This window comes from Macaca fascicularis, chromosome 12, assembly GCF_037993035.2.
Source record: "Macaca fascicularis isolate 582-1 chromosome 12, T2T-MFA8v1.1".
Taxonomy (NCBI): Eukaryota; Metazoa; Chordata; class Mammalia; order Primates; family Cercopithecidae; genus Macaca; species Macaca fascicularis.
In genome coordinates this window covers 91,155,245-91,176,675 of record NC_088386.1, presented here as the reverse complement: position 1 = coordinate 91,176,675, position 21,431 = coordinate 91,155,245, and the positions used below count along the sequence as shown (strand labels likewise).

The window sequence follows — 21,431 nt, the reverse complement described above, 5'->3', positions numbered from 1 at the left end:
GGCTGTTGTAATTATTACTATCATTGGTTTGATTTTAGTCTTAAGGCATTATAGCCAGTTGCAGAAAAACAAGGGTTTGTATACCTCTTCTTTTCATGATTAAGGAAGACCGAAAAGAATTTTCAAATGTAGAAGGCTACCCTTCTCCAAATTAGACCTAGAGCATGAGTGAGTGTGTGAGTGTTTTCCTCTTTTTTTTTTTTTTTTTCCTGGTTGTTTGAAACAGAGTCTCGTTCTATCACCCAGGCGGGAGTGCAGTGGCGTGATCTTGACTCACTGCAAGCTCCGCCTCCCGGGTTCACGCCATTCTCCTGCCTCAGTCTCCCGAGTAGCTGGGACTACAGGTGCCCGCCACCAGGTCCGGCTAATTTTTTGTATTTTTAGTAGAGACGGGGTTTCACTGTGTTAGCCAGGACGGTCTTGATCTCCTGACCTCGTGATCCGCCCACCTCGGCCTCCCAAAGTGCTGGGATTACAGGCATGAGCCACCGCGCCCGGCCTCCTCTCTTTTCTCTAACAAAAGAGTGGCAGAAAATTACTTTGGCCTCTCTTAAGAAAGCGACCGACCTCTGAATCACTGAAGATAGCTCCCTGAGCAATGTGGATAACAGGTTCACTGGAAACACTAAGGTTAGCCACACTTGGGTACGGACGTAGAGGGCAGGTGGCAACGTTGTGGATAAAGAGATGTAATCAGAAACACCTTATTTGCGCCAAGCGCAGTGGCTCACGCCTGTAATCCCAGCACTTTGGGAAGCTGAGGCGGGTGGATCACTTGAGGTCAGGAGTTGGAGATCAGCCTGTGAAACCACATGTCTACTAAAAATACAAAAGTTAGCTGGGCATGGTGGCATGTGCCTGTAATCCCAGCTACTCACTCAGAAGGCTGAGGCAGGAGAATCGCTTGAACTTGGGAGGCAGAGGTTGCAGTGAGCCGAGATCACGGTACTGCACTCCAGCTTAGGAGACAGAGTGAGACGGTGTCTCAAAAAAAAAAAAAAAAAAAAAAAGAAGAAGAAAGAAAGAAACACGTTATTTGGAAGATGGTAAGAGAATATCTGCCTGGTTGCTGGTGGACTGTTATTCTGGGTCTTCAAGTAACAATTCAGTGCTCTTGAAAAATGGAGACCTTGTTGGGAGAGCATGGGCACCTGGTTTAAAAGGACTGAGCTCTAAGTTTTGTAATCTAGGAGTACCGCTCCCGGCCTTGGCTAAGTTTATATGGAAGATGAATGATGGAAGGAGCACAGTGACCCTTGCTGTAATATAAATAAATAAGCATCATTGAAGAATGTGATGTTAGAAGGAAAAGTCATTTCTGTAAATTGAAAGATAAACAGTTTAAAAGCATAATCAAGGAAAGTTAAAACCACAAGTAAGGTAAAGTCCATAGGATGTAAATGAATGCCTTTTAATTGAATCTTTTATGATAGCTTTTAAATTTTTTTATTGTAGTAAAATATACATAACATAAACTTTACCATCTTAGCCACTCTTAACTATGCAATTAGTGGCATTAAGTATATTGACAATGTTGTGTAACTATTATTACTATCAATTTCCAGAACTTTTTCATGATCCCTAATAAAAACTCTGTATCCATTAAATAATAAATCCCTATGCCCTTCTCCTCCCAAACCCTGGTACACCTGTATTCTACTTTCCATCTCTATAATTTTGTTTATTTTATGTATCTTGTGTAAGTGGAATCATAAAATATTTGTCCTCTTCTGTCTGGTTTATTTTACTTAGGATAGTGTTGACAAAGTTCATTCATGTTATAACGTGTATCAGAATTGCAATCCTTTTTAAGGTTGAATAATATTCCATTGTATGTATATACCATATTTGGTTTATCCATTCTTCTGTTGATGGAAATTTGGGTTGTTTCTACCTTTTGGGTATTGTGAATAGAGCTACTATAAACATTGGTGTGCAAGTATGATACCATTTAATCTTTTTTTTGGGCTCATGAATTCACTATAACTTTTTTTGTTGTTATTTTAGTGTTTTCTATAACTTTGTAGGGCTTATACATCTCCTTTTCTTTTCTTTTTTTTTTTTTTTTTAATTGAGGCAGGGTCTGGTTCTATTCCTCAGGCTGGAGTGAAATGGTATGATCATGACTCACTACAGCTTTGAACTTCTGGGGTCAAGAAATTCTCCCACCTCAGCCTCCCTAGCAGCTAGGACTACAGACATGCACCACCACGTCTGGTTAACTTTTTTACTTGTTGTAGAGATGAGGTCTCACCATGTTGCCCAGACTGGTCTTGAACTCCTGGACTTAAGTGATCATCCCACCATGGTCTCCAAAAGTGCTGGGATTACAGGCGTGAGCCACTGTGTCTGGCCAGGCTTCCACTTCTTTAGCTTATTATAGTTTAACTTCAAGTGGTATTATAGGACTTCATGTATAGTACAATAAATTTGTAACAGTATACTTCCTTTTCTCCCTTGCCTGCATTTATGCTGTTAGTATTATGCGTTTTACCTTTACATATATTATAAACCCCAAAACACATTGTTACTACTGTTGGGTAAACAGTCAACTATCTTTTAATAGATGTAAATAACAAGAACAAATACTTTATATATTTACTTGTGTGTATTGGTCAGAGTTCTCCAAAGAAACAGAGCCAGTAGGGTATAGTAAATATGTTTATTATGAGAAATTGGCTCCCATGATTATGGAGGCTGAGAAGTCCCACAATCTGCCATTCATGAGCTGGAGACCCCGGAAAGCAGTGGTGTAATTCAGTCCAAGTCCAAAGGCCTGAGAACCAAGGGACCTGGTGTTGTAAATCCCAATGTGAGTGCTAGGGAAGATGGGATGAGATGTTTCAGTTCAACCAGATAGGCGGGAAGCAAAAGGGGTGAATTTTCCCTTCTGCCACATTTTATTCTATTCAGGCTCCTAACAGATTGGATGAGGCCCATCCACACTGGGAGGGCAATCTACTTTACTGAGTCCACTGATTCAAATGTAGTCTCATTCAGAAACACCCTCACAAACATGTCCAGGAATAATGTTTAATCTGGGCACCTCATGGCCAGTAAGTTGACACATAAAATTAACAATCATGCCATGTATTACCATTTTTGGTTCTCTTCATTAATTTGTGCAGATTAAAATTTTCATAGAGGGTATTTTTCTTCTGCCTGAAGAATTTCTTTAACATTTTTTGTAGTGTGGATTTGCTGGTGATGAACTCTTTCAGCTTCGTATGTCTAAAAGTGTCCTGGCCAGGCACGGTGGCTCACACCTGTAATCCCACCCAGCACTTTAGGAGGCCAAGGCAGAGAGTTGTTTGAGCTCAGGAGTTCAAGAACAGCCAGGGCAACAGAGTGAGAACTCATCTCAAGGAAAAAAGGAAAAAAAGGAAAAAATTCTTATAAAGATATTTTTACTGAGTGCAGATTTCTAGCTTTTTTCTTTCAGCACTTTAAAAATGTTCTACTGTTTTCTGGATTGCGTTATTACTGAAGTTAAATCTAATGTCATCCTTATCATTGTTTCTCTGTATATAATGTGTTTTTTTCCTTCTGGTTGCTTTTAAGATTTTCACTTTATCACTGATTTTGAGCAATTTGAGCAATTTGATTATTGTGTGCCTTAGTGTAGTTTTCTTCATGTTTCTTCTTCTTCTTCTTCTTCTTCTTTTTTTTTTTTTGATAGGGTCTCGCTCTGTCACCCAGGCTGGAGTACTACAGTGGTGTATTCACAGCTCACTGCAGATTCAACCTACTGGGCTCAAGAGATCCTCCTGCCTCAGCCTCCCGAGCAGCTGGGACTACAAGTGTGAGCCACTGCACCTGGCTTCTTCATGTTTCTTGTATGCTTGAGTTTTTTGAGTTTCCTGTGTCTATCATTTCATCAAAGTTGAAACAATTTTAGTCATTATCTCCTGTAATTTTTTTTCTCACACCCTCCTTTCAGCGACTCCAATTGCATGTCTTTTGTTCTAGGATGCAGTTAAATTACTTGAAAAGCATTTACTCCTTTTAAGTCTGTTTTTAATACTTTTTTGGTGGTACCAGTACAGTGTTTAGTCTACACCTATTTATTCCCCACTACTGAGGTAAGGTTAACTAATGAGTAGACTTTTTTACCCAAAGCCCCACAAATACGAAGTTCAGTCAATCTGGATGGGAAAATAGGTTATTTCTGACCTTGTGTGAGTGCTAAAACACTCTTTCCTTTAATCCTCTTGGGTGGTTTTCTTCCTGGCCCCAGGTAACTACCTCAAATGCCTACATTGATTAATACTCTGCTAAATACTTAAGGGAGACCCTTTACAAATCTCTGGAATTTATCTCTGCTCAGCTCTCTTTTCTCTGGTACTCTGTCTTGCAAACTCCAGCTGCCTTGGGTCTTCTTGGACTTTCAGCTCTGTCTCCTCAACCTGAATTATTCACTGGGCTCTGCTTGGATATCTCCTCTTAGTGTCATGGCCTGGAAACCCTGCAAAGCAGTAAGTTGCACCTGTCACAGGGTTCACCTCATTTGTTTACTATCTCACAGGGATCACTTTGGTTTGTTGTCTGATGCTAGTATCTTGAGAGCTGTTGTTTAATATATTTTATCTGTTTTTCTTTTTGTCGTTTCACCCAGGGGAATTTGTGCTCCCTTAGTCCATCTTTACTGGAAGAAGAAATTCCAGATTAGTGTCTTAAAAAATATGTCAATGGAAGAAGAGGCGATAATGTAGTGGTGCTAGAATGATAGAAATGCCGTTTGCTAGAACGTTGTTTAATTGTGGCTGTAAAATAGTATTTTTGCCTACAGTAAACAGCCTGATGAAGTGAAGAGAATATGAACCTTGTAGCTGGTGGTTTGAATTTCAGCTCTGTCACTTAGTAGCTGCCCGACTTTGAACAAGTTACTTCATCTTTCTGAGCCCTGGTTTCTTTATCTATACATATAAAAATGAGAAATATGAATATCTGACTCACGGTGTTACGGTAAGATTAGATAAGATGGTATATACAAATTGCCTACTATAGTGTTTGGCATAGTAGTCCCTAAACAAAAGTTAATTCCTTTCTTCTTTTTATTTATTTCTGTATTTATTATCACAGCTCACTGCAGCTTCAACCTCATGGGCCCATGTGATCCTTTCACCCCAGTCTTCCAAGTAGTTGGGATTACAGGCATGCGCCACCACGCCTGGCTAATTTTTATATTTTTTTGTAGAGACGAGGTTTTGCTGTGTTGCTCAGGCTGGACTGAAACTCCTAAGTTCAAACGTTTCACCCACCTTGGCTCCCCAAAATGCTGGGATTACAGGCGTGAGCCTCCCTACTCAGCCATAAATTAATTCCTTTCTTTAATAGCCTCTTTTATTCTCTATTTTCTCCATTTCTTCTATAAGATAATTGTGCATGTTTCCGATCATTGAATTTTATACAATCTGGGAGAAAAGCAATAAGCCTCATTATACATTTCTTCGGGATACAGGACATAGAGTTTTCCTTCCTTTCTTCTTTTATTTCTTCATATATCAAACACCTGTTATATAAAAGAGAATGTGCTGCAAACTGAGGGATAAAAATATGCATGATAGTGTCCTTGCTCTCCAAGAGCTGACAAACCAGCAAGTGAGATGGGCATGTAACCCACCGTATGATAAGATGGCACTATAGAAACACCATGTCTCTTTGCAAAAGAGAAAGTTGGTGGCTTGCTGGCTGACAGATAAAAGCGCCATGTCTGTATCCAGTCTGTCTTCAGCTTCTTTTGTTGTTTACTTCTTCAATATCTGATTTATTTCAAGGCTGAGGCTCTGATCCAGCTGACCCTGTCGCTGCAGAAACCATTTGATTCTTGCTACTTAGTGTGTTCAAAAGTCACTTTGTGGTAGACAGTATTCTTAATGAGCTGACAAAGCTGAGGTCAGAGTTCCCCGAGTCATGGCACCTCATCTGGGGGACACATTGCCTCTGGACACGGAGTGATTACCTAAGGCACTGACTTTAGGAAAAGATGAAAGGCATCTCTTTATAAGCCTTCCTTGATCTTGACACTGAAGGCCTAAATGGCATTCTCATCAAGCATTTACTAAACTCATCACCAGCCAATCAATAGGAATTTGGCAGAAGGGAAGAAAGAAGGACACAATTCTTCTTCAGGCAGGGAGTTAAAACTAACACAGTTAAAGAAGGACAGTCTTTCAGTGGAAAGGGTACAGGACTGGAAATGAGGAGACAAACGTTTCAGTCTAATCTTTTTATGTAAAATGGCATTAGATAACTATCTAGGAGTTTTAAAATTCTAGACTCTGACTGTGGAAACAATTAAGTACTGTAGTGCTATGCATATTAGTAAGAAAACCCAATAAAAATGTATGATCATTGATGTGATTTTTAAAGGTTTTATTTCTGCAGTGTAGCTTTAAATTTATTTATTTCAGACGAAACAAAATGCAATTTTTCTTCTGACTAAAGAACAGCAATTGTTTCTTTCTTTAAATGCCGTGTTAGTAGAAATAGAAGGGAAAGTGCTTATAAACCAGAGAGGAAGTGGCACCACATGGCCAGACGGACTATCACTAGTCCCATCTAAGTATGGGTGACTCTGGTTGTGGGTGTGTCTCTTTTGGTCTTACATCCTAACAGAGGAAATTACTCCACTTGCTGAAGACCCGGGGTTCATTCAGATCTTCCAGGGTAGATGCAAAGAGCAATCTGACCCTGCATATCTCTACACTATGACTTTGGATATGAGGTCCTCAAGGGCGGGAACTTGTGCACTAAATACATACATGTGAAATGAGTGCTGGGCACCCAAAACCTACCTGTTTCTAAGAGACAGCTTAGCATAATGGCTAGGCACATGGGCTTTGAAGTCAGATTCCTGCTCTGCCACTAATCAAGTGTGTAAGCTAATTAACCCCTCAGTGTTTCAGTTTTCTCATCTGTAAAATGGGAATCACAGTTACCTCATTAAGTTGATATGAGAATTACATGAGGTAATACAAGTTGAGACCTGACACAAGGCTGAAGAAACACTCATTAAGCCTGAGCAATATAGGTGGAGCTAGGGTACAGCAAATGACAATAACCATCAGTAGCTTAATCGTGCAAGAAGAACGGATATTGTTCTCATTGCATAAATGAGGAAACTGAGGTTCAACAAGCTTAAGTAACTTGCCCAGGCCATACAGCTAGGAAGGGAATGGAACCAATTCTAGATCTCATGGTTTTAGACCCCTGAGTCAGTCTAGTGCTATCTCCACAATGAATTGCCTCAGATGACTAGAGGTCGTGACTTGTCCAGTGGGCCAAATCTGACCCTGGAACATGGGGGTAGTCTCACCTCCCAGATGTTCCAGGGCGAATGGTACGTGCCATGTTTAAACCAGGGACTGCCTAGAGCTTTCTGTGATAGGAAAGTGGAAAATTGATATTTCTGGGAATTCTTGATATTTCTGAGAGTTCTTCACAGCATCCAGTGCTCAGATGCCTTCAAGAATTTCCATTTTCAAATTATAACTGACATTGATTTTCTAAACAGGAGAGACCTCCTGACAGTATCCCTTATCTGATCTGCCCAACACTTGCTTAGAGAAGTGACAGACACTGACCTTTTAATCCTCATTGCATATAGCCATAAGAACAATCTTTATGACTTTAAAAAAGATGGTCAATTCCCATTGAAGCAGACATTATATGAGATGATTGACATACTTACCTAATTTATCATTACAACATTCTGCAGAGATATAATTTATTATCTCCATTTTATGTTTTTCTCCCAAGGTTAAACACTTTGTAAGGGAAGTAGAATGTGAACCTATGACTTCTTCAAAGAAGCTTCTTCTAAGTACCTTTTCTGAGTATATGACACTGCCTTGCTCTTAACAAACAAACCAACAAACAGATACTTCATTCCACTTGATTCATCAAAATTCAACTAAAAAATTATCTACTGATGTGTTACTCTATGACCAGCCCAGTGCTACAGTTCTAAGCATCTTAAAACCTTGTTATGGAGTCTTAAGATCTTTATGTTTTAGGTTGTGCTATTTTAGGGAAAGTTATAATTTACACTGTTCAAAGCTACTCCCTGGCATATCTTCAAGACTTAATAAAGATTTTGTGGAGGTGGGAAGATGGAAAGATAAAAAACAATCAAGGCCAAAGAAAGACCTCCATGCACAAGATCATTGGCTCTGTATAAATGGAATAAAAAGCATGAGATGGTCTGTATTTTATTAGGATAACATACTTAAGATGTAATATCAAGTCCTAAGCCAAAACCATGCAGTGTAACTTTTAGACATTCTTGTATCACTGCGAAGTAATTTAGGGCCGGAGCAAGGGTGGCTAAATACAGCCTGCAGGCCAGATTAAGCACATAGGGATATTTTGTCCACACTCAGCTCCCACTGAGAACAAGCAACAACCTTCAGCTGTGGGCGGACGCTGACTCACAGACTCTGTTGCTACTCAGAGCCTTGCCAGCACCAACTAGCTGCAGAGAGATGGGATAGGAGAGTGTCAATCTGGCCTCTAAGGCCCCTTCTGGCTATTATCCCCTGGGACTTGATGATTCAGTACTGCCACAGATCCTGGATTTGTTGGCTAAGCACACCCATGGAGAGAGGTGTGGGAGAATGGAAAGGTAGCTGTAGCAGAGAGAGGACAGTAGCAGTGGTGCCTTAGAGGATGCTTCCTCTTGCTTTTGCAGGATTTCAGTCTCATGAGAGCGACCCTTCTGTGTGTCGATGAGTCCCCAGGGAGGGGTTTGTGAATGCTGGGTATGAGTTTATCTGCTGGCTGCTGCCCCGTTTAGCAACCTGTTTCCAGTCGTTTGTTAGGGATCAATGTGATCTTGTGTAGCTGAATCAGACACCCACAAGAGACCACAGATACGCCTTGCTCTGCCACATAGTGGGAAAGAATGTCTCTCTTCTATTTTGAGTTACACTTAGATTTTTTGCTCGTGGACTCTTTCCGCCCTGTGACTTAGACATGAAAACTTGGGGAGCTGCCACGGGGACAAAGCAGACATGACATTGGACTCAGAGACACCACTCTCCTCTAGTGGCCAAATCTTTTGTCCGACTTCTTGTTCTGATAGGATGAGCTCTTTTTCTTTTTTTCTTTTCTTTCTTCTTTTTTACTTTTTACTTTCAACCAACTCACACCAGGATGAATTCTTTTCTAAGGGACTCATGGTTGCTCACGCAAAATGACTTTTGGACTACAAAGCTACTAGCTTGCCAGGGGTATCTATATTTGTTGAAACCTCAAGAGTGGGCACAATTTAAGACAAACAGAAACTCGAATACACAAGTTATTAATGAAGTGTCAAATCCACCCTTTATTGTCCTTGAGTCTATAAGATGTAAATAATTAGAATTGTAAGATATGCCTGTAATCTGGGAAATTTATTTTAGAAAAATCTCTCTGAATACGACATAACATGGAGTCAAGAAATGTCAAGGGAGAGCAAAAAAATGGCATAGATGATATGGCAGGAATGGTGGGATAAAAACTTTAAAAGAAATATTTTTAACCCCTTCTGGCTTAAGAGGAAAATTACATTTTTGCAAAATAGTCACAACATGATGCACTGATATTTTGTAAATAAATTGTAACTTTAAATTTAGTTTTAGAAAAACCAGTGTAGACAATAGAAAACTTTGACTTGTTAAACTATAAAAGAAAACCAATTGTAATACAGTATGGAGAAGACTACATACCTAATTGTATCAGTCTCTTTTCGCTTTCATTTTCAAGGTTATCACCCTTCAGTGAAGATAAACACTACTAAAAGCTTGTCAGCTCTTTTTGAGACAGGAAAAAGGATTTGTTTCTTTGCCTGTCTCAAGGAGATAGATGTGGACATCGGTGTCCTTCTATAAAGCAGTCGATGAGTCTAAACAAGATGAAGTGGCAGCATGTTGATGGAGTATATTCAAAGGTGACAAGCAGCCTTGCAGACAGCGATGTTTTCTTCATTATTCTGCAAACAAGACTTCAGAGAGCGCTTACAACAGGAAAAAAAAAAAAGTGCCCTTCCAAGGTTAGAAGTTAGGAATGCATTGTGCCTTGAAGAAGACCAGCGCACAGATGAGGACATGGAGTTTTCTTTTGCCTGAAGGGTATTTTCTTTTAAAAAATGATAGACATATCCTAAACATTAATTTAGCGTTTTCAGAGAATGAAATAGGCTTTAGATCTTTTTTTTTTTTAGGTTAGAATCAGAGGGTTCTTTTACAGGAAATATCACAATTTACAATTTCTTTGGCAAAGTGTGAACTGGGTAGCTCTTGAACATTAGAGATGGTTAGAGTTGTGAAAGTTTTAAGATATTATCTGGTCCAATTGCTTCTTTTAAGAGAATAGAAAGGTGAGACCCAGAGAGTGTTAAATAACTTGGAGTAAAAAGGTAAAAGGGATAGTGTGTAGCAGGACCAGATTAGCACTTTTATTCCTGGTCTTGTAAGTTTCATTCAATCATTCTGTCCAATACTGAATATATACTATGGCATGCAGAATTACAGAACTCTCTCTCTCTCTCTCTCTCTCTCTCTGTGTGTGTGTGTGTGTGTGTGTGAGAGAGAGAGAGAGTGACAGAGAGAGAGAGAGAGAGAGACTAATCAATAAGCCTGTTTGGCTACCATGTAGTGGCTGCTATTTTTTCCTTCTGTTTGGGCTCCCCGATGGGTAGTACTTTTATGGGACATTCTCTCCTAAAAACACATGGCCACCATTTCCTCTGTGTACTTCATTGGAACCCTCAAGGTGCTAATAGTGTCCTGTGAACTGGGGGAAACTACCTCTACCCTTCTGCTCCTTTTTGTCTTAAACTCTCTTTGAATGCTCTATGGGTAGACTTTTAACATTTTTTTTATAACGTAAAGTTTTTGGTATTAGCTGTCATGGGGCAAAAGACTAATTGTATTTCCTCCCACTCTTCTATTACTGTAACTTCCACTGCTCAGTGGCCTCTGGCATCCATACAATGGACAGTTGGCAGGAATTAGAGTGACATGGGGGATTGCTTGTTGCTTACTGCTTGAGTAACTTTTATAATTTCCAGTGGGTACAAAAGAAATCAAAGGGTTATAGCTATACACTTTTTTTTTTTTTCCCTTGGGTAAATTTGGACCTCTAGGGGAGTCAAGAGTCTTGGCAAGAAATCTATCTTTACTGGCCAACGATTGATACAGGAGTGGGTTAGGGAAAAAACCCCTGCTGTTCTCTTCACTTCTCCTGCCATGTGATCCTGAGCAAACAACTTATTTCCTTAAAAATGTACTTTTGTCATTCATGATACAGGAATGATAAGAGTAGCTCCCTCAAAGGTCTGTTTTGGATAAAAAAGAAAGACTGCATTAAGACATCTTATATCACACTGCCTCAATAAATATTGTTATCAGTGTTCCCAACTATCCCTTTCAGCAGGCAGAAAGACTGGCAAGGATTAGGGGTTGCAGGGAAAATATTTGCAAATAACATATATAATAAAAATCTTGCATCCGGAATATATAGAGAACTCTTACAAAAATAAGAAAACAAATGGCCCAGTTTGAAAATGGGCAAAGATTTAAGTAGACACATCATTAAAGAAGGTATGAAAATGGCAAATACAGATGCTTATTAATCACCGGGGAAGTGCAAATTTAAATGCAGTGAGATCGCACTACATATCAACTAGAAAGGCAACAATCAAAAAGACATAATATCAAGTGTTGTGAAGGATGTGGAGGAACTTGAACTTTCATCAGTGCTGGAGGGAATGTAAAACGTGAATTGGAAAGCAATTTGGCATTTTCTTAAAAGTCAAAAATATAGTTTCCTAGAATCCACCCAAAAGAAACGAAAATTTAAGTCCACAAATTCTTGTATGTAAATATTCATAGCTGTATTATTCAAAATAGCCAAATAAGAAGTGTCAAAAAAATCTAAATGTCCCTCAGTTCATGAATGGATAAACAAAATGTGATATATCCATTTTGCTGAATTCTACTGAGCAATAAAAAGAAATAAATTATTAATACATACCGCAACATGGATGAACCTCAAAAACATTATGCAAAGTGAAAGGAGCCAGGCACAAGAACGACAGGTGTTAACATTCCATTTATATGAAATTTCTAGAGAAAGCAAAACTAGTGCCCCCAAAAACAGATCAATAGTTATGTAGGTATGGGTATTGTAGTTGGAACTGATGGCAAATGGGCACAGAGAAACTCTCTGTGGTGATAGAAGTGTAAAACTGAACTGTGGTGGTAGATGCACAAATGTACACATTTATTAAAATTCATTGAACTGTATACAGAAAATGGATAAATTTTATAATAGGTAAATGATACCCGAATAAAACTGTTAAAATATATTTGAACAGGGGATGCAGTGGTCATTGATTGACTTTTGGCTTCCTAGTATGCCTTTCACCATTATTTTGGTAATAGCAGTGTAATCTTTTCCCCATTGACGAAAGCCGAGGGAAGGGCAGTTAGTACTCTCTGTTTTGAAAAAGGGAAAATCTTACTTCAAACTTTCTTAAGAAATAAAGAAGACATTAAGTTGTTGGTAGTATTTCAAGCCTTCAATGGTGGAATAAGGGAAGTCCCACTGGCTATGATTGGTCTACCTTGGGTCCTGTGCCTTTCCTTGAACCACTCATGGTTTCTAGGGAAATACGGTTTAAATGACTGGTCAAGAGCAAGTCACATGCCACTTTTGGCAACTTCACCAGAAACTGACCAACTTTGGGTTTTCTTTCTTTGGAGAGAGGTTGAGTCCTTTGTCAATTTTATTGGCAATACTTACAAAATGTTGGATAGGGACATTTTGGATCCATAATGTAAAGAAGGATGTATGAGGATATCGGGAAGCCAAAGGGCTGGACCAGGGTGGACACTCCTTGTTTTCAGCTGCCTAACATCCATTCCAACTTTTGGTATTACTAAATTTCTCTTTTCAAGGAATAGCCTCTCTCCATTTTGAAAAATGGGGTGAGGTGGGGCATATGATTGCAGTTACATTAATCAGATGCTTGTTCCATTAACATGAAACTTGAGTAGATTACAGACAAGACTAAAATTAATTGGAACAAATTCATTCAAGGGAGGGTGTGTCCTGGTGACTCCTGGAGCTCCTTTGGAGCTGTTCAACATTCCCATCAGTTCACTATTGCAAATCTTTCTAACAAATTCTTTTTTATACCTAAATAAGACAGATTTAATGGACAAATAGCAGGTATTATTAAAGTAAACTAGCAATTATTTTGTTAATGATATGAACAAAATTGATGAATTTGTATGTTGAGAACTCTGCTTTGGTTTTTAGTTCTCTGCCACATTTGTGTTTGTCATTCATGAGCATACGTGAAAATGTATATCTTCATGAAGATGCATTCATCATATGTCAGGAGTGTGAATTTCAAGACAGGAAAGGGTAATCATGAGAGTCTCAGTCTGCGGTGTGAATCTTTTATATAATCTATATATTGTGAGGCTAGAAATATGGCTTAGAAAGTCTAGTTTGAAATAATATGGTTTCTAGAGATACGGAAGCAGAATAATAATAAAAAAAATTCCTTCTTTGAAGAATGCAACAAAGAAGTTAGATATGTGAGTTTTGCTTTAAACAGACCTAAAAGAACTCTGTTGATTCAAGCACTATGTTGTTAATTGTTTTTCTTTGATGATAAAGAAAACTATGCAAATAGAATATGTCCACCCTTAGACTTAAAGCAAAAAACTTGCCTTCTAACAGATCAGTTTGTGACAGCCTCTCAAGTAAGACTGAAACTTGGTTCTGCTTAACAGTAATTGGCAGATTCCTGAGATGTATTTCCCAGCTATTCACTATTAAAAGAAACAGACTCTCCTGCTCCATCCTGTTTTATTAGCCATCTAAGATGTCAACCTTTGGGTTGTCAAAACCATGAAACATATTTGGGTAATTATGAGAGGACAGAGAGCATGACTGGCATAGAAGAGAAATGATGGTTCAGAAATTGAACTTAGCTTTCTTCAGACATAACAAAACTTAAAATTAATTAATTTTTTAGTTACTAGTTTTACCATCTATAAAAATTTGGAATATATTTTTTAAAAGGTGTTCCTTTTATTTCCCTGTTTCCTTTTTGTTCAAGATGAAAAACAAACGTAAAATGAAAGTGCCCCTGACAATTTCTAAATCTAAAAACAAACAGGAATTTTGTGTATACATCTACGATATGCAATGCCTATTTCTCTGTGGTGGGGGAATGGAGATATTTGCTGATTTTCTTCTTACTAGATGTGAGGATCTTGAAGGTGGGCCTGAAGGTGGGCTTGAAGGTGGCAGAGCTTAGAGGCTCATGATAGACCAGGCTTTTTATGTTAATAAAATATCATTGATGTGTTTTTCATATTGTACTTACTAATTTTAAAGTAATTTCTATTCTGTCATCACTGCTAGGATTATGAATAGTAGGTCTGCATTTGGAACTGAAAGGGCCAATGGAATCCTGGAGTTGGAGTAGTAATTTCATTTTAAACCACAGTCATTAGTTACCCACGTATTGTTTGACGATGTCTGTCATGTGATTATTTAAGGACATTTAAAAACATATCTGAATAACTTAAATGGAGTTATATGTGTCAGTGTCAATAACTTTTAACTACTTTCTTTTCTAGACTATCATACACCCATTATGCATTAAAAATGTGAAATATTTAGGTTTCCTTATTAGAGTGGAGAGGTGAATACCAATTCTCAGATGTGTTTTGTGATAAGGTGGCACTCTTTCTTAAGCATTACCATCAATCTTAAGCCGGGAAATTCACCTCTACAAAGTGTCAAATCACTGGCTCCAAATCAAATTCTAGCGAGTATTCCCCATGAAATCAGCTGTCATCCTCAGTAACAAGGAGACAGTCCTCTACTTTCACTTTATTCCTACTTGAGAGCCCCAGCTTGAGAGTCTGGATAAGGCTGAAGGATGGAATCAGGAGTCTGTCTTCTATAAATAAAGAGAGTAAAATAGCTGCTTTCCTTCCTCTCCTTCCTCACCACTACCTTCTCTGTCCCCCAGCACATTCTTATTTCTCCCCAACATCAATGAAGTTTGGTAGAAAGTTGTCTCTCATCTTAGTGCTCTATCTTACTTTGCTCAGCCTTATTTTCATCCCCTCTTCATTCATTGACTTATCCAGGAGCTTCATCTCTTTAGAGAAAGGAGTGGGTACACAGGCAGTTCTCTTGGGAATTCAGATTAATTCACCATCTTGAACCACCTTTCTATTGGGTTGCTGGATGTGACCATAGTGCTGATCACATGCTTCTTAGCTCCCCATGTAATGAAACTTAACACAGGCCAAGCAGATTTCCCAGACAAGGCTTTTATGTGCTCAAGGGCAATGGAGACAGTGGAGGTGAGGTACGAGGATCCTCAAGCTGGCTCCCCAAAAAAGCTAGTAGAGACTTTTTAATCAGACAAAGCATGGGGAATTGACACAGAGGTAAGGTATGCAGGCTGGGCTGGAAGAAGCATGTGTGGGGGAGGGTATGCAGGTCCATATATCTGGTCCTGATGGTTATCTTGAGTAATAGGCCACCTGGTCGTCTGGCCAGCGGCAAAAACGCTGCTTACAAATCATTCTTTCCCAAGGTTTGACATTCTGCCCTGTGGTTTGATATTTAGGTTTCCTAAGGCCAGTTCCGGGAATTCTTTAAGTAAAAGGCATAGTTAAACATTATGAGAGCATAGAAGAGTGATTCTTTTCTTTGTATGACTAAAGCCTTGGGGTTAGCATGTGTAACGTCAGCGAGGTGGTGATGTGGGTTTTGTGATCAGCAGGAATGTATGAAAGAATGTTCCACCAGCGGGGGTGGTGGGCTGGGGAGCTGAAGCCAAGCGCCAACCTTACTCTGTTTCATTTCCTTTCTATACTTGGTATATTTGCTGTCTGTATTTTTTTTGAAAGAGGCTACTCCCAATTCCCTAGATCAACTATGTTCTCTTTTTTTGTTTTTTGAGTCAGAGTCTTGCTCTGTCACCCAGGCTGGAGTGCAGTGGCACAATTTCGGCTCACTGCAACCTCCAACTCCTGGGTTCAAGCAATTCTCCTGCCTCAGCCTCCTGAGTAGCTGGGATTACAGGCTTGCATCACCACACCCAGCTAATTTATTTTATTTTATTTTATATTTTTGGTAGAGAGGGGATTTCACCATGTTGGCCAGTCTGCTCTCGAACTCCTGACCTCAAGTGATCTGCCTGCCTTGGCCTCTTAAACAGAGAAATACATAACCATAATTTATGGGTAGTGTGTTATAAACCAGAAAGTATCTGAGACAGATCTCAATTGATTTACTTACTTACGTTTTTGAGACAGGTTCTTGCTCTGCCACCCAGCCTGGAGTGCAGTGGTACAATCTCAGTTTACTGCAACCTCTGCTTCCTGGGCTCAAGTGATTCTCCCACCTCAGCCTCCCGAGTAGCTGGGACCACAGGCGTGCACCACCACATGTGCTCAGATAATTTTTAAATTTTTTGTAGAGACGAGGTCTCCCTATATTGCCTAGGCTTGTCTCAAACTCCTGGGCTCATGCAGTCCTCCTGCCTCAGCCTTCCAAAGGGCTGGAATTACAGGCATGAGCCACCATGCCTGGACTTCATTCAGTTTAGAAGTTTATTTTGCCAAAGGTAAGGACTGGCTGTGACACAGCCTTTGGAGGTCCTGAGAACATGTGCCCAAGGTGGTCAGGCTGTATCTTGTTTTTTATACATTTTCAGGAGACATAAGGCATCAATCAATACATGTAAGATGTACATTGGTTTTTGTGGAAAGGCAAGACAACTTCAGTTGGGGGCTTCCAGGTCGCAGGTGGATCCAAAGATTTTCTGATTAGCAATTGGTTGAAAAAATTTATCTGAAGGCCTGGAGTCAATAGAAGGGAGTGTCTGGGTTAGGATAAGGAGTTGTGGAGACAAAGGTTCTTTTTTTTTTTTTTTTTTTGAGATGGAGTCTCACTCTGTTACCCAGGCTGGAGTGCGGTGGTATGATCTTGGCTCACTGCAACCTCTGCCTCTTGAGTTCAAGTGATTCTCTTGCCTCAGCCTCCCGAGCAGCTGGGATTACAGGCGCCTACCACCACGCCCAGCTAATTTTTTGTATTTTTAGTAGAGATGGGGTTTCACCGTGTTGGGCAGGCTGGTCTCGAACTCCTGACCTCAGGTGATCCACCCACCTTGGCCTCCCAAAGTATTGGGATTACAGGCGTGAGCTACCATGCCCAGCCTAATTTCTCCATTTCTTTATGGAACATTATACATCTGATTTAACATAACAATGTGATCATTTTAATTATCTATTTCCTTTTTCTCTTTTGGCAACTGTCATTCTATCCTCATAACAACCTTGTTCCAATTCTTCTAAAATTCCCCACCTTCCCTTAGTATGTGTTGATTTCATTTTTGGAATAAGGTTTGTCTAAAGCTGCTTTAACTTGTTTAACTTTTGTGGAGTCTGGCACTGAGTTTAACATTTAAATATATTTGGAGGAACCTTTTGGATGTCATTTTAGGAGTGTTGGGAAGAGCTTATTCTTCCTGTGCCCCCTCTCATTCCAACCCATTTCTCTCTGATTTGATTGTTAATATTTGCAATTTTATCCTTTGAATTTGCTTCCTCTGATATTAAAATACAGACACTCCTGGGAACAATCAGTTACTGACACTTGATTGTGAATGAGGCTCAGAGGGTGGGATTTGATAAGGGGGTAGGGATAAGAGCAAGACAACTCTGGAAGCTGGTACAGATGTTGTTGTCAGGCTATTTGTGGAAAGACTGCTAAATACAGAGTCTGGTCTGCTACTCACTACCTGTAAACTCGTTGGAGTCACTGAACACTCCTGAACCTCTAGTATCACATATGAAATATGGGATAATCATGCTTGCCTGGTTTACCTAACAGGATTATTTGAAGGCCCAAATGAGAGTATATCTGCAGCAAAAAGTTTGTAAACTCTGATGTGCTATGCTAAGTAAAGATACCAAAGGGCTCAACGAAAGGGAGAAGGAAATGTGGCCAAGGCAATGTCTACTTATGCCACAACTAAGGTGGATTCTGGTGCCACTCTATGATCATACTCAGAATTATGACAGTTCAGATGACCAGGAATCATATATTACCTTCCATATATCGTTGCATTAAAGTAAGACACTTCCAGCCTGGCCAACACAGTGAGATTGCATCTCCACAAAAAAATAAGAAAAACCTAGCTGGGCATGGTGGCGCTTGCCTATGGTCCCAGCTACTTGGGAGGCTGAGATGGGAGGATTGCTTGAGCCAGGGAGGTTGAGGTTACAGTAAGCCTTGATCCTGATTGTGCCACTGCACTCCAACCTGGGCAAAAGAGTGAGACCATGTCTCAAAAAAGGAAGCCACTTTTCTTTTCTCTTTACTTTTCTTCTCTAGGACAGTCCATGCCAGCCTAGCTGCTGTCCCTGAGTGGCAGCATAGGGAACTGTAGGGGCAGGGACTGTGCCCTTCCTAGGGAAGAAAGGAGAGGATGGCTACCCGTGCAGAGCTGATCCTTTGCCTTCAAGGTTTACCTTTATCTGAAACCTACTCTTTTTTTTGAAACAGGGCCTCTGTTGCTCAGGCTGGAGTGCAGTGCTGTGATTACAGTTCACTGCAGCTGCGATCTCCCGGGCTCAAGCGATTCTCCCACCTGAGCCTCCTGAGTAGCTGATACTACAGGTGTGCACCACCATAGCTGGCTATTTTGTTTTTTTATTTTTAGTAGAGATGAGATAACACTGTGTTGGTCTCCAACTCTTGAGCTCAAGTGATCCTGCTGTCTTGGCCTCCCAGTGTTGGGATTATCAGCCTGAGCCACTGTACCCAGCCTGAAACGTACTCTTCAGTAGGAGAAAATTATGTAGCTTTGTGGGGAACAGCTATTCTCTACGAATAGGCTTCTTCAAGATCAAACTAAGATCAGAATTGTTAAAGTAGTGTAGCAAAAGGAAAGATATTATATTTCAGAGAATGTCGTAATAGCTCAAATGAAGATGCCATCACTTAAATATGACCAGACTCTACATGTGTTAGTTGTTCTTCTTTCTTTTGTTCAAGGACTATTAAGCATCAATAAATAAATAAATGCCTGCTACCACACATCCAGGATCACCAAATGGAGCTCTACATGTGTAATAGGCAGAAAAATGGACCCCAAAGGTGTATATACCTTAATTTTTGGAACCTGTGAAAATTCTTTGCCAATGTAATTAGAATAGGGAAATTAAACTGGATTACCCATGTGGGCCCAATCTAATCACATGAGCTGTTAAAAGCAGAGATTTTCTGTGGCCAGAGGCAGCAGAGAGACATAGCAGAAAAAGAAGTCAGAGAGACTCTAAGTACGAGAAGAATTTGACATGTCCATGCTGACTCTGAGATGCAAGAGGCCATTAACAAGGAAGAGATATAAACCTTTCAGAGCTGAAGGTGGTCCCTAGCTGATAGCCAGCACAGAAATAGGGACCTACAATCCCAAGGAAATGAATTCTGCCGGTAACCTGAATGGGCCTAGAAAGAGTCTTTTCGCAACCCCAGAGGGCTGACACCTTGATTTTGGCCTTGTGATATTAGGAGCAGAGAAGCCAGCTGAGCCAACCTGGCATTCTGATCTATAGAAACTGAGAGGTAAGACATTTTTGTTGTTTCAAGCTGCTAAGTTTGTGGTAAGCTGTTATGATGGCCGTAGAAAATTAATATGGCTGGGCGCAGTGGCTCATGCCTGTAATCCCAGCACTTTAGGAGGTTGACATGGGTGGATCACCTGAGGTAGGGAGTTCGACATCACCCTGACCAACATGGAGAAACCCCGTCTCTACTAAAAATACAAAATTAACTGGGCGTGGTGGCACATGTCTGTGATCTTGGCTGCTGGGGAGGCTGGGGCAGGAAAGTCACTTAAACCCAGGAGGTGGAGGTTTCAATGAGCCGAGATCACGCCATTGTACTCCAGCCTGGGCAAAAAAAGCGAAACACCATCTCAAATAAAAAAGAAAAAAAGAAAATTAATACGCTATGTGAGAGGTAGCTGGACAGCAAATAGCTGTTTCAAAGAACTAACTTTATGATTTTCCATTTAGCCTCTGTATTTGAATATTTTTTTCTGATAACGTCATGTGAACATGTAGTAACATGACTCTTTAAATCAGCAAGTACCTCAGTTTCATATACTTTAGACCAGGGCATGACTGCCTTTATTTTTTATTCCCCTGATGCTCCTTAAGGTGAATTTTGTGCACAGCTCTTTGTCTCTCTATATAACTTAAACCCAAGATATTACATACATTCAGTATATGTGCTATTATTAAGTATATAGCTTGATGAAGTTTTCATACGTAAATACCTGAGAACCACCATCCAGATTGAGATATAGAATATTTTCATCACTTTAGTAGATGTTCCTGCAAGCTTAATGCCTTTTTCTAGTCAATACTTGCCGCATTCAGAGTCATCCACTCTTCTAACTTACACCATCATTGATTAGTCATGTCTGTTGTTGAAATTCATGTAAATGGAATCATGCAGTGTGTACTTTTATGTCTGGCTTCCTTCACTCAACACACTGTTTTTGAAATTCACTCATGTTGTATAAACAGCTCATTCCTTTTAAAGCACTGTATAGCATTCTGTTGTATGCCTAAACCTATATTTGTTTATTCAGTCTCTCACTGATGGTTATTTGGGTTGTTTCCAGTCTTGAGCTTTAATGAGTACAGCTGCCATGTGCTTTCTTGTACATGTCTTTTGGTGGACACATATACACATTTCTCATGGGTACATTCTTATGAGTGGAATTTCTGGGTCTGCTCGTAGGGTAGATTAACCTATATTTTAAGTCAGATTATTCCAAACACATAATTCAAAATTGGTGAATTATGTTTAGCCATTTTCATGTGATATATTATTATTATTGTTAAAAAAATGTTTTTGGAATGCTTCATGAATTTGCATGTCATCCTTGCTCAGGGGCCATGCTAATCTTCTCTGTATTGTTCCAATTTTAGTATATATGCTGTCTAAGGGAGCACTTCATATGATATATTATTGATACAAATAATTAAAAAAAATTTTTTTTGAGATAGAGTCTCACTCTTTTGCCCAGGCTGGAGTACAGTGGCGTGATCTCAGCTCACTGCAAACTCCGCCCCCTGGGTTTAAATGATTCTTCTGTCTCAGTCCACCGAATAGCTGGGATTACACAGCCATGCTAATTTTTTGTATTTTTAGTAGAGATGGGGTTTCGTCATGTTAGCCAGGCTGGTCTCAACCTCCGGTCTTCAGGTGATCCTCCCGCCTCAGCCCCGCAAAGTGCTGGGATTATGGGCGTGAGCCACCACACCCAGCTGAAATAATTTTATTTATACAAATAAGCTAAGAACCTATTGCCAAGACCAGCT

At 39.8% G+C, this 21,431-nt stretch overlaps 1 pseudogene; it reads right to left on the bottom strand.

The window, feature by feature from the left end:
- Positions 1 to 20,949: 20,949 nt before the first annotated feature.
- On the bottom strand, positions 20,950 to 21,062 carry LOC123568234 (U6 spliceosomal RNA; annotated as a pseudogene).
- Positions 21,063 to 21,431: the final 369 nt, after the last annotated feature.